General features: G+C 42.8%; 1 pseudogene; it reads left to right on the top strand.

Moving 5' to 3' along the window:
- Window positions 1–13,391, top strand: part of LOC150047305 (elongation factor 1-beta pseudogene) — an 82,245-nt pseudogene extending 68,854 nt beyond the window's left edge.
- Window positions 13,392–14,213: the final 822 nt, after the last annotated feature.

Genomic DNA, 14,213 nt, shown 5'->3' with positions numbered 1-14,213 from the left:
TTCTTCAAGGTTTATGAAAGGACTTGGATTCAACTTACCGAATCTCCCCTAAGTTGCTCTAAAATGAACATCTAAACATCAACGTTCACCAAACGCTTCATGCTTGTCTCTTTCTTCCTTTCTTCCTTTCTTAAGAGAAAATGTGAGAACAAAGACTACTTTATTCATGAAATTTCTTTTTTTTTTTTTGATGGGTGAGGGGGCTGGCTGGAAATCAGATTTGTGTTCTAAAGAGCAGCAGTAAAGTGAACATTTCTGCCTTCACAGAATGTCAGAGCACTCTGCCCGTGTTGGGTTGAAAGGTCTTAACCAGGAAGAAAAATGGATTATATGTCCTGATGCACATCACTTACTATTATGAGGAGCTATGCATGTACATAAATAACCTCCTCTCCTCTCAGATTACATAAATGCCCAGGTTCAAACACAAGAGCATGTAAATGGGTAATTCCTATACTGAAAATCAACTACTCACCAGACACTGGTGGCGCACATCTGTCATGCTAGCTACTCAAGAGGCTGAGATCTGAGAACTGTGGCTCAAAATCAGCTGAGGCAGGACAGCCCATGAGACTCTTCACCTTCAACAAACTACCAGAAAACAGGAAGTGATCCTGTGGCTTAAAGTGGTAAAGCATTAGCCTTGAGAGAAAAAAAAAAAAACAAAAAAAATAACTCAAAACTCAGCACCTAGGCTCTGAGTTCAAGCCCCACAATAGCCAAAGAAAACAATTAACTACTTGTGGGTAGGGATGGGAGGGAAAAACTGAGAGAGAGCAGGGAAAGGAAAACACTGTCCAAAAAGAAATGGACTCTTTACCTGACTTAGGTAACTGTAATCCATCTGTGCATCACCTTTATAATAGTAATAATAATAATAACAATAATAATAATAAATTAAAGGCAATTCACATTCCTTACTCCTTTTTACAATCTCTGACTCCACCTGAACCCCTCTCCCTTACTCTCTACTCTCTTCCACCTCCAAGAGATAATGTCACCTCCAGTTGCACCTCCAGTTTCTCCAGTTGCACCTCGAACAGTATGCGCCTGTCTGGGGATTCCTGGTTGTTGCATGGGTAACTGGAGAGTGGCCCATCTCAGGCTACTGGGCTTCACTCCTTTCAATAAAGAGACAAAGGAGAAGCCCAGAGTGGTGTTTACCCACCTCAGCTGGTGTTTGTCCCAGGTTTAATCGGGGTGGGGGTGGGGGGGGCTTTGTTATCATTAGACATTCCTGAACAATCAGAACATTCAAGCACCAGCACAGGAACTGAGAGATGCCGCTGGGGAGGGGGAGGGAAGCGGACCCGGGCCTGCCCCGACCTCGCCGCTTGAGCAGCACCATCTAGCGGCCAGTCCCGGTACGACTTGGGGAAGGAGCGCTGCCGTGGTCTTCAGTGGGAGAGGGGAAAGCCTGAGAGGCCGCCCAGAGTTTCCTCCCTGAGCTGGCTTTGAACCACAATCTTCAGATCAGCCAGGCGCCCCGTGGCTCAAGCTTGTAGTCCTAGTTACTCACTCAGGAGGAGGAGATCTGAGGATTATGGTTCAAAGCCAGCCCAGGAAGAAAACCCTGCGAGACTCAGATCTCAAGTGATAGAGCACTAGACTTAAGTGACAAAGGTAAGAGATAATGTCCAGGCCATGAGGTTAAGCCCCAGTACTGGCACAAAGAAGAAAAAGAATGTTTCTATACATGACTTGGATGAAGATCACTCTTTTTCTTTTTACTGTGCAAAGTTCTCATGAATAATTACAATGTGTAAAATTGTTGGAACAACTACCCACCACCTCATTAAATGGCCTGTCTCTTTCCTTCCTTTGTTTTTACATTCAAAGCAATCTCGTCTATGTGATAACCTAGCATCCACATCGCTAGCCGTGGAGATGATACTGGCACTCTGGTTTGAACTTGTAATATCTAATACAAGACCAGAGGAAGTGTCCTAATTCATACTGCTAGAATACAAAATACACATTTTTTAATATTTAATTCTAGATCCTAACACACTTCAATTTTTTCCTGAAATTAAGAGCTTAGGAAAGGTACAGATTAAAGAAAAGTTAACAAAAATGAGAAATGAGGCGGGAAAATGGCCCACGTTCTTAGACAACACTGAGACCCAAAGCCACAAGTTACCAATCCTGTTCCCTGAGCAACCCCAAAAAGGGTGTCAGTTCCTAATGTAGAGAGCATGGAACTGAAGTGTGTGCAGATGCCTTTGATCTCAAGAAACAAAGCCTCACCTTATCGAGGTAAGCAAGAGGACCGATCAAATAGATTAAGTAGAATATAAACGACAAGATTGTCTCTATGCTTCCCAATTCCATCCATCTTGCTAGGTACCTTTTCCTGGGTTGGCTGTCTTCCTGGCAACAGAGTACCTTTCAGAGTTCCAGTGTTTTCTATCATACCAGCATGGCCATTCCAACAGAAGAATGAGAATGATTCCTCTTTGACATACTCCTGAGGGCTCCACCTTTATAATAACTGCCTCTTCAAGGTCCCAGCTGCAAATCCAATGGCACTGAAGATTAAGTATGAGGTTTCAAAATGTAAAGTTCAGAGGGAAAACACAAATATTCCATCTGTAGCAGTAATTGTCTGGGTTTTGTCTGTGATTTCACAGTGCCTTCTTTTCCTCCAGATCCGAGCCACCCCACTCCCCTCTCACTGTAGCTACATGTCCAAGATGGCAGCATCCAGGAATCACCTCCTGCCTCAATGCTGCTACATGTATGAGTTTCCTACCCTTCCCTCTGAGCCATCCAGCACTGAAGCATCAGCTCCAGAGGAGATGACTTTCTCTTGACAGGACCAGAACAGCAACTCCAGCTACAAAAAGCACTGTTTCTCTAGGACACAGATCTCTTTACCTTCTGGGGTATGTGTACTATAACTTGAATGCCTCAAGACTGTTTACTTGTCTTCATGCATCAGATAGGAATAACTGTTTCAATTCAGTTTCCATTCCGTTTTTGGCAATAGGTGCTTAGCTGTCTCCCCCGTCTAGAAGGAAGTCTGTGGGTGTTCTATCATTTCAAGTGTCTCGAAGCAGCCAGTCATGGTCAATGTATGCTCACAGTTGCTCATGCAGGCCTGACAACAATCGAGCAGCCTGGACACCATTCACTTGGCTATTACTGGTCACTTCTCACGTTGGTGTTCCTAACTGCTAACCTTTGGAGTACCTGAGATTTCAGTCCTTAGGGATTTTCTCTACTGATTCTACATATCTCCTTTCAGGATCACTGTCTTCCTTGACTTAAAATGTCACCTGGTGAGCCCTGATGTTGGTGGCTCATGCCTGTAATCCTGTCTACTCAGGAGGCTGAGCTCTTAGGGTTGTGAAAGCCCATGAGACTCTGATGTCCAATTAACTAGCAAAAAGCTGGAAGTAGAGCTGTCGCTCACATTGGTAGAGTGTCAGCCTTGAGCACAAAAGCTCCAGAGACAGAACTGAGGCCCAGAATTCAAGCCCCATGATTGGTGCCAAAAAAAAAAAAAGTCACCTTGTAAACTGTTGTCTACCTCTAGCTTGAACTAACTTTCTAAACTCTAAGCATTCAGCTCTCGTTGAATGTCTAGCAAACATGTCAAGCTTGACATGTCCCAAGCTGAGCTTTCAATTGGCTGAATGTTTCCCCTACCTTGATGTTCAAGATGAATCATGACTTCTCTCTTCCAATTGTGGAAGTCATTCTTGAATTATCTCCATCTCACTCAACTTTAAGCCCATAAACAAGCTTTGGGATTCCATCCATCTGCTGGCCCTCTCACCTCTGCCAGCACACATATTCTGTACAAAAGGACTGTCCCTTTAACATGCGTCACACCCTCTCCCTTTTCTGTTCCCAACATTCAAAAACATCCCATCTCCTTTATGAAAACAAACTCCAACATCCTTTCCATTGTACCCTGGTCCAGACGGTCCCATGAGGTTTTTCTCCCTGCTGTTTCTCTGACTTACTCTGCTAGTCCCTCTTCAGTGAATTCAACTCCAGGCACTTCATCCAGCATAGTGCCAAAGGTCTAGGTGGCAAGCCTGGCATTCACAAAAGCCTTCACCCACCCTACTCCTTTATATATGGTCTTGTAGCCAGGCAGTGGTCACCCAAGCCTATAATCTTAGCTACTCAATAGACTGACATCTGAAGATTTCAGTTCAAAGCCAGTCTAGGCAAGAAAGCCTGTGAGACTTATTTCCCATTAATCATCAGAAAACCAGAAGTGATGCTATGGCCCAAAGTGATAGAACACTAGACTTGAGCAAAAAGAACTTAGAGACAGAGCCCAAACCCTGAGTTCAAGTCCCATGACCAACAAAAATAATAACTAGGTAGATAAATATGATAGAAAAACAGTGTTCTCTACCATGAAAGACTGACTTTTTTCTTCCCTCCACCCCAATTCTTCCTCCCTGTTCTTTTCCCCTCTCCTCTTTCTTTAATAGTACAGTATTATGAAGAGCCTGGCCACACACAGAGAATGTTACAGGAATAAAACCTGGAAAAGGGCACACAGTTATGAAACACTAAACTTCAATTTCTCTTTATTTTCCTCCTGGATTTTCTTCCCCCTCCAAGAAAACATGAACCTTGACAGATTTGTATTTCGTGTTATCTTCAGCTGTAAATGCCAGCTGAACCAACAGAGGGTCTTTCTCTGCTTCCTGCTTGCCCAGACATTTCCAAAGGAACTACTGTAAGAGAACAGTTCCCACCTCTTTAGTTTTATGGATACTTTAAAACCACCCCCCACCCCTCAAGGACACAGGTTAAATTAGAACAAAAGTCTCTGTATGTTGTAGAGCTTTGTATAAAGGAAATCAATTAACATCCGTTCTTCTGTGAGTGTTAAGAGAGAAAGAGGACAGAAAACACCTTGACACTACATGGATATTGCTTTTTACTTTTTTAAGTAGTGATTTAGAAGGAGTTCAAAGATTCATCCATTTCTCCAGATAGCCCCAACTTAAGAACTTCAGTGAGAATTTGGCCTAAGGATAGATTGCCACACCAGACATTGATTCAGTGAAAGCCAACCCATTTCAAGGTATCAGCCATTAATTTATTGACTGTAAATAGGAATTTTGCCCCAGGCCAGCATTCACAATTGGTCCCAGTTGAACTGAAATGGATTTCTACAAGTGGCTAGGGAAAGTAAATCTCTCTCTAAAATGTCTCTTCTTTGGGTCACTCTTTCTTCCTTTCTTTATCCACCCCCTCTGGCTTCATTCCATTAATAACTGAGCACTCAGAGAGCTTCATTAGCTGATGGCACACAAACAGCTGCTCAAAGGATTTACAACTGGATTGATGCTCAAGCTTCCAGTATAGACAATATACATCAGAAATGTCTAGGGAAGCCTATCACCTGCTTTTCAATTTTGACATTATTCCTTTTTCTTTCTTCATCCCATGTTAGTCATTAAGTATTCATTTAGTAAAAGAAGTGTCAGTATTCTTGCAGAGAGGATGCTTGCATTGGGTTAGGTCTTTGTTTGGGTGTATGCTTCCATGTAAGCCCAAAGAGGTTGTTATTTTTTATTCCTGTAAAACCTATCTAACATGCAAGACACAAAGGAAAGGACGAATATTAAATTTCTGTAGTGTTTTCCTAGATGCTGCCAGGCATAGCAGAAAACAAATGGCCATTTTGTATATCTGGAAGATGGTTTCGTGTTTTGCTAAGATTAAAGGGTAACTCTTCTCTATCTTTGGGGCACATCTTTAGATTATCTGTGGCATGTAGCTGAGTGCAATTGCCATTGGAAAACTTGAAGAGCCAACAGCTAGAAACCAGCCATTTCTTCGTAGGGAAACTAATAATTGTATGGTGGTAGGAGGCAGGGCCACGTAACCAGAACCGAGCATTTTTTTACTAGAGTAGCCAACAGCCAATCAAGCACCTATAAAGCACCTGCTCCAAATCATACAGGAACTCGCTACAGAAGTGGTAGCCTATTCTTGTACAGAGGATGGATACTTCAATAGATTCAAAGGAAGAGGTTGAGCTTGCAAAGCTAAGCTCATGCTTAACTTTGAAGACACACTTTTTTTTTTTTTTGCCAGTCTTGGGGCTAGAACTTGGGGCCTGGGCACTGTCCTTGGACACTTTTTGTTCAAGGCTAATGCTCTACCACTTGAGCCAGCTTTTTCTCAGAGTGTGGTACTGAGGAATTGAACCCAAGGCTTCATGCACGCTAGGCAAGCACTCTACCACTAGGTTACACTGCCGGCCCTGACACACACATTTTAATAACTCTATTTGTGTTTTGAAAGGCATGCACAAAACAATCCTGTATTGTTTCTATCTAAAAACAGAAGTATAGAAAAACACAGTTAACCAGGCTGGAGGTGGTGCTGTATACCTGTCACCCTAGATAGTCAAGAGGCAAGAGTAGGACTGTGGTCCAAGACAGGCTTGGGGGAAAGCATGAGACCCTATCTGAGAAATAGCTAAAGCAAAAAGTGCTTAGGGTAGGTTTCAAGTGGTAGAGTGCTTAGTAAGTACAAAGCACTGAGTTGAAACCCTAGTTCCAAGGGAAGAGAAGGGTGAGAAGGAAAGAGGAGAGGAGGAGAGAAGAGGAGGAAAGGGAGAGGGAAGAGAGGAAGGAGGGAAGGATGGAGGGAGGGAGGGAGAGAGGGAGGGAGGGAGCAGTGCTAAGGTGGACTTCTATAATCCACCAGAGAATGGGCAAACATGTGCCCACATTATTTACATAGTTCAAGTTTAAATAGTGGTTGTTTGAAGTGTTAAGTAACTGTTCTTGCATTGCTCTATTTAACTAAAGCCTCATATTGTTCTGAAAACCAGCTTTTTTTTTTCTTTCTTTCTCAGGGTTGCTTATATCTGAACTTGTGCTCTGGAATAGCAATCTGAAGAAGCAGGGTAAAGGAGCTGGAATTTGAACTAACGTTCATCCTAGGATGAAATAGTAACTTCTTCCCTCACTACCCCTCCTTGGATCCTGCCCCACCCACCCTGGGAGATAACGATTCAAGAATGCAAAACTCCTTAGTCACCTTTGCTTTGCCTCCTGGTCTCAAGGCTGGAGTCCTCACTTGCTCCAGTTAGAACATATTACTCCAGCTCACTAGTCCTGTTTTCTAAGCCTGGCTTCTATAGCCTTCCTTGGAGGTGGAGGGCTGGTGAGGGGTGAGGGGGGGTTATGGTCCCTGCTGGCTGGCTAGAGGAGGGAGAAGGACTCCAATGACTGATTTCAACAGAGAAAGGCAGCTGATTTTTTTTTTCTGAGTTGTTTCTTGGCCTCTTGAATTGAATTTTTAGGGTTCTCAGTCTTCAGAAGTCTCCCTCTCTCTCTCTGTTTCTCTGTTTTTGTGTCTCTGTCTATCTCGGTCTCTCTTTTCTCCCTTATCCTTTCTTTCCTTCTTCCATCATCTTTTTTTTTTCTTCTTGATTTTTGGGCCCTCTGTTTTTTACTCCCTATTTATTCTCCTTTCCAATTTCATTCTCCCCTTTCCTGTTCTCTTTATTTCCAGATGTTCTACCAAGTAAATTTTTGTGCTGGATAAATTTCAGGAAGACTACTCTTAATTTTTTTTTCTGAATTCAAAAAGTGAGGACCAGAAGGTAGATCCCTTTTAATGAAGCAGTCTACTTTTACCTTGCTTTTATGTTGCTCCTTTTCATCTCTTCATCAAGGACACCATATTCCATAAAGCCTCAGGGTATGATAAATAACTTACAAGGATGCAAGATTGAGCATCACTCTCTTGACAGGATAGCTCCACACTGATAGGTACTATCTGCCTTCTCTAAATCGTTTTCTGCAGGGTAAACCCAAGCACACCCAGAAACACAAAAACACACAAGGATAAAATGCGTAGTGGTGACTTATTGAGCAGAACTTGATTTCTTAAGAGGCGCATTTAAAAAAAAAAAAAAAGCACAAGCAAGTGCTCGGGCCTGTAATCCTAGCTACCTAGAAGGCTGAGATCCAAAGATGATGATTCAAAGCCAACTCAGGCAGAAAACTGGTGAGATTCTGATCTCCAACTAACCAGCAAGAAGCTGCAAGTGAAGCTGTGTTTCAAATGGTAAAGTGCCAGCTAAAGGAGATTGATACACACACACACACACACACACACACACACACACACACACACACACACACACACACATGAGCCTTCCATGGCAGTCAGTAAACAGTCCTTTAAGCAAGCTTGTATAGCCTTCTTGGTCCCTGAGAAGAAAGAGCAGTTCCATGAAGACTGGAAAAGGCACTGAATTGTATTGAATCAGAGCTGCCCAGCCTACTTAAGAAACATGTTTCCCCAACGTTTTCCCAAAGAAATGGAATTCCTTCAAGGGGCATTTCTCAGGTACTGAATCCTTCCTTTGAACTTGAGCCTTTTGGCATTTTCATTTGCATCTGCTTAAACCCAGCGCATGAGCGGCATTTATCAGTCTAGCCCTCATTGAGGCCATTTTTCTTTCCACATGATGAAAGGCAGCTTGTGATAAAATGATGAAATATATATATATATATATATATATATATATATATATATATGTGACAGGCTGTGTGACCTGTAGAAAACTCTGGAGCTTTGACAGAAACACAAAATCAAATTTCATCAGAAGTATTCTTTTGCTCTCTGGAACCTTTGATAAATCTCAAAAAAAAAAAAAATTCTTCAGTCCCAGAGAGGGCAACCATACACTTTGATTTCTGACTTTATCAGGTAATTGAGGTGGCAATTTTATTGATGAGTTTGTTCACTAGATCAGTGTGTTTATTTAATCTGCTTTTCTAGTCAAGTAACTTGACAGGACTTCATTTAAAAATGATTGTAGGGTCAATAACTGGGCTTCCCTTGGGTAGAGGCCAGAGGTTACAAAAGTCAACATCTTGTTACAAAGACTCCGTCCTGAGTATGATAAAGAGCCAATTAACGCTGGGAAAATTAGGAGTCAGAATGGCTTCTTCTTCCTGAATTACTACAATTGGCTTCTTTGCTGCACAATATCTAGATGGATGGTTCACACCAATGGAGAGATCAGAGCTTCACAGTTCAACGCCAACCTGGGCAGAAAAATCTGAGACTCCATTTTTTTTTGCCAGTCCCATGGCTTGAACTCAGGGCTTGCGCACTGTCCTAGGGCTTTCTCAATGATGGCGTTCCACCACTTGATCCACAGCACCACTTCCCACTTCTATGTATGTGGTACTGAGGAATTGAACCTGAGTCTTCAGGCATGCTAGGCAAGCACTTTAACCACTAGGCCAAACACCCGGCCCAAATCTGAGACTCTTATCTCCAGTGAACCACCAAAAAGCCAAAAATGGAGTTGAGACCCAAGCAGAAGAGTATTAGCCTTGACTCATAATCAACCAAAATAATAATAATAATAATAATAATAATAATAATAATAATAATAATAAAGTTAAGGGACATACAGCAAGAAGGCCTTGAGTTCAATACTGGCACAATAAAGATTTTTTTTAAAAAAAATTTAAAGACCAGTGATTTTTTTTTTCAGAAGCTAAATCCTATCATATCAACCGAGTATAAAACCTCAAAGTATTTCCCTATTGCTTTTGATAGAAGGAAGAAAAACCCATCCAACTAGATGAGTTCATCTAAGAATTCATTTTTTATCTGTTAAGACAAAGAAAACACTTTGTGTGTGTCAATTCTGGGACTTGAACTCAAGTTCTAGTTGCAATCAATATTATTCTGCCTGTGGTCTTGGGTGAAATGAGCTGATCTTGCTAATAATCAACCATTTGAGACCTACGCAACAGTTTTGGCCTACTCCATGTCAATCAGAGGGCCCTTTGCTAGTTCGTAAATCTCTCTCGCCAAGTAGAAAAGTCACCCATTTTCATCTCTCTTCTCTTTTCCCTCTCCTTTTCCCTTACTCCCCCTAGTGGACTTGCTTGCTAGTGTTGTTTCCTCACTTCCTCCCTCCTTTCTGTCCACCTAGCCCTCTCTAAGTTCTAGGACTTTACTTATCGAACCAGAAGAAGGTTGCTCATGCCCAGTGTTCAAGGACCCTCTTTGAACTATCCAGGCCCTCACTGGACTCCTTCACCCCTCAAAACTACCATCATTCTCTATCTCTAGAATAGGGATGGATTCCAGAAAACATCAGCAAAGCCTGGGGAACCACAGCTACGCTAATCCTCTCTGGGAATGGAGGCAAAAGACAAGTCCCAGAAGCAGACCACTTTGTCAGATACCCGGAACTCATGCCTACAACCCTAGTTAATCAGGAGGCTAATCTGAGGATAGTAGTTCAAAGCCAGCCAGGGCAGGAAAATCCTTGAGATGACAAAAACGTCCTGAAGAAAGAGATACCTTCTGCTCAAGTTACCCGAATAAGAAAGTGAACAGGGAAGGGCTTATGCTCAGATGTTACTGTACCCTAAAGGAACAACTTAGTTCCGGAACAGTAAATGATTCAAGAATAGAAACATAAACAAAAGGGGAAGCTGTGCTCTCTGCAGTAGTGACAGAGAAATATCCAGGATCCGTTATCATCCTTGGGAATGAATGGAGCTTCTGTCTTTTCCATTGGCACAGGGGTGCTGGCTCATCAGGTCTCTGGCCTGATGCAAACCCAACCTAGAGACACTCTTCAAACCCAACCCAGAGACACCAGCTTTTAGACTTATCTTTAGGTCTGCAGCTGGTGGCTTGTGCCTATAATTGTAGCTACTCTGAAGGCTGAGATCTGAGGATCATGATTCAAAACCAGCTCAGGCAGAAAAGTCCATGAGACTCTTATCTCCAATAAACTACTCAGAAAAAGCTGGAAGTAGCACTATGGCTCAAGTGACAGAGTGCAAGGCTTGAGCACAAAGAAGCTCAAAGACAGTGCCCAGGCCCCTGAGTTCAAGCCCTAGGATTGGCAAAAAAAAAGAAAGAAAGAGGGCCAGGAGTTTGGCCTAGTGGTAGAGTGCTTGCCTAGCATGCACGAAGACCAGGGTTCGATTCCTTGGTGCCACATACTTAGAAAAAGCCAGAAGTGGGGCTGAGGCTCAAGTGGTAGAGCTCTAGCCTTGAGAAAAATCCAAGAACAGTCCTCAGGCCCTGAGCTTAAGCCCAAGACTGGCAAAAAAGAAAGAAAGAAAGAAAGAAAGAAAGAAAGAAAGAAAGAAAGAAAGAAAGAAAGAAAGAAAGAAAGAAAGAAAGAAAGAAACACAGACAAGGAAAGGAAGAAAAGAAATCCTACAGAGCCTGGAACAATAGGACCCAATAGGTCAGGAAAGAAAAGAAAGAGATTGGTCATCTTTGGCCAACAGGGCTGAGGAGGGAGAAGCACTCAACCTCTTCAGAAGCTAATTCAGGACTTGCATTTATCTGAAAATACAGAAGAGCCTTTGTTATGTTCTTCATTTTTGTGGATATGGGGAGAAGAAAACAAGGAAACAAGCCATTATCTAGCTTCTACTGAGAGTGTACCCAGAAAAGAGATTGTTAGCTTCTTCACGTTTATCCGGTCATTACACAAGATTTCAGAGATAGCACATTTCATTTTTTTCCCTCCCTCCTTTACTTCCTCCCTTCTTCCTTCATTACTTTCTTCCTGTCTTTTCTTCCTTCTTTTCTCATCTCTTTCTTTTTTTCTTTCTTCTCTTCCTCTTTCTCTCTTTTACTTTCTCCCTTCTTTCCTCCTTTCCTTCCTCCCTTTCTTCCTTCCTTCCTCCCTCCCTCTCTCCTTCCCCCTCCCCACTCTCTTCTTTCTCTCTTTCTCTCTTTCTTTCTTTTTCTTTCCTTCCTTCTTCCTGTACTAAAGATTGATCCCAGAACTTCACACATGCCAATGCCAGGCATGCATTATTTGGGGCACACTTATCTTGGAGCTCATTACCTTTCTGCCTCCACTTCACCAGTAGCTGGAATTACATCATGTCCAGCTCAGAGACCTTTTGAACCAATTGTTTTGACTTACTGGTGAGGTTAGAGGGGAGGGGGGGAGGGAGAGAGGTAAAGCATGAAATAAACAACCATGACTAACCAGTGCGTTTAGCCTGAATGAATTCACTCTGCAAACATAGTTGTCATCAAAAGGGAGCTAATGCAAGATTCTCAAATGTGCTGCATGTCACAGCATACAACTACAAATCCAGGCTTTGTCTGCAAAGTCTTAATCAACTGTGTCTGGGGTGTAGCATTTGGTATGGTTGGATGACATGGAATGGTAGCCTCAGGTGTTTTCAGTTTTGATGAAAGCCGAAAGAATAAGCATTTTATTTATTGTGTTGTTGAAGGTGAATTTCTATAGTCCAAGGGAGTTTTCTTTTGCTGCTGTTATTTTTAATTCAAAGAACATGAAACACCAGAATACAGCTAGCTTTTAGAATAGGCCCAAATTCATATTCTAGTTCTATTCACATTAGCTACATGAGACCTCATTAATATGTCTTAAAAAGAGACTCTTCTTTGCTGGATGCTCGTGGCTCACATCTGTAATCCTAGCTACTCATAAGTCTGAGATCAGAGGATCTTGACTTTGAAATTATCCCTGGCAGGAAAGTCTGTGAGACTTGTATCTCCAACTAAACACACAAAAAAGCTGGAAGTGGAGCTGTGGCTCAAGTTGGTAGAGTGCCGGCCTTGAGCCAAAAACTATTGTACCCCGCCCCTTTTTTTTCCCTGCCTTAACACAAGGCAGGGGCTTGTCTCGCTCTTTCTCTTCACTGCTACCCAGCCCTTGGACACAACCGGGGCCATGGGTTTCGGAGATCTCAAGAGCCCTGCGGGCCTCCAGGTATGTGCCCTCGCAAGCAGATGTGGCAGTTTTTGAGGCAGTCTCCGGCCCGCCGCCTGCCGACTTATGTCACGCCCTACGTTGGTATAATCATATCAAATCCTGTGAAAAGGAAAAGGGCAGCCTGCCTGGAGTGAAGAAATCTTTGGGCAAGTATGGCCCTGCCAATGTGGAAGACACCACTGGAAGCGGAGCTGTGGAGAGTAAAGATGAAGATGACATTGACCTCTTTGGGTCTAATGAGGAGGAGGAAAGTGAAGAAGCAAAGAAGCTTCGGGAAGAACGTCTTGCACAGTATGAGTCAAAGAAAGCCAAAAAAACTGCACTTGTTGCCAAGTCTTCCATCTTACTAGACGTGAAACCCTGGGATGATGAGACAGATATGGCAAAATTGGAGGAGTGTGTCCGAAGCATTCAAGCAGATGGCTTAGTCTGGGGGTCCTCTAAACTGGTTCCAGTGGGATATGGAATTAAGAAGCTTCAAATACAGTGTGTAGTGGAAGATGATAAAGTAGGAACAGACATGCTGGAGGAACAGATCACTGCTTTTGAGGACTATGTGCAGTCCATGGACATGGCTGCTTTTAACAAAATCTAAAGTCTTCCCCAGATAATTGCATTGAAATAAAAGTTTGAAAGATGAAAAAAAGCCACTGTACATCACCTTTGTAATAACAATAAAAAATATTAAAAAAATAAAAGCTGGGGCGGGAGTTTGGCCTAGTGGTAGAGCGCTTGCCTAGCATGCACAAAGACCTGGGTTCGATTCCTCAGTACCACATACGTAGCAAAAAGCCAGAAGTGGTGCTGTGGCTCAAGTGGTAGAGCCCTAGCCTTGAGAAAATCCAGGGACAGTGCTCAAGCCCTGAGCCCAAGCCCTGGACTGGAAAAATAAATAAATAAATAAAAAATAAAAGCTACCTCAGTGAGGAACCAGAAGTGGACAAGCCAGAGGCACAGGAGCCTCCTTCAGCGCCACTAACCTGAGGGGCAGCCTGCTCTCGAGCCTGGGTACTGAGCCTGAGGCCTGAGCAACCAGGTGGTCATTCAGTATTCTGTATGTTGACTTCAAAATTGTTCAGCAAATAAAGATGATGTGATTCCTCGCCCCCCCCCAAAAGCTAAGGGACAGATCCTAAGTTCAAGCTCAGTAACAGTACCAAAGAAGGGTGAGAGAGTAAAAAGACAATAAACTATAAACAGTGAAGTAAGTGCAAGAGAGATTGGTACTAACAGACCCCTCCTTGTGGCTGATGCATAAAAAAGAAACATTTCCTTTCCAGTTTTCTCTCAGCTTAACTGGGAGGTGAAGGGAAGATGGTGCACATGTAATTATATCCATGTCTAGTCACTTTCCTCAACCAGACCACGGCTAGTTCCATAAAAGTCAGGAGATGCCCCGTTGCTGGTAAGACTAGAGTTCAGTTGAAGGGTTGACAGGCCTACAATGAATAGCTAAAGGTGT

The sequence above is a fragment of the Megascapheus bottae genome, chromosome 23 (assembly GCF_031878675.1).
Source record: "Megascapheus bottae isolate mThoBot1 chromosome 23, mThoBot2.hap1, whole genome shotgun sequence".
NCBI classification, from domain to species: Eukaryota; Metazoa; Chordata; class Mammalia; order Rodentia; family Geomyidae; genus Megascapheus; species Megascapheus bottae.
This window is presented reverse-complemented; position numbering and strand designations above follow the sequence as displayed.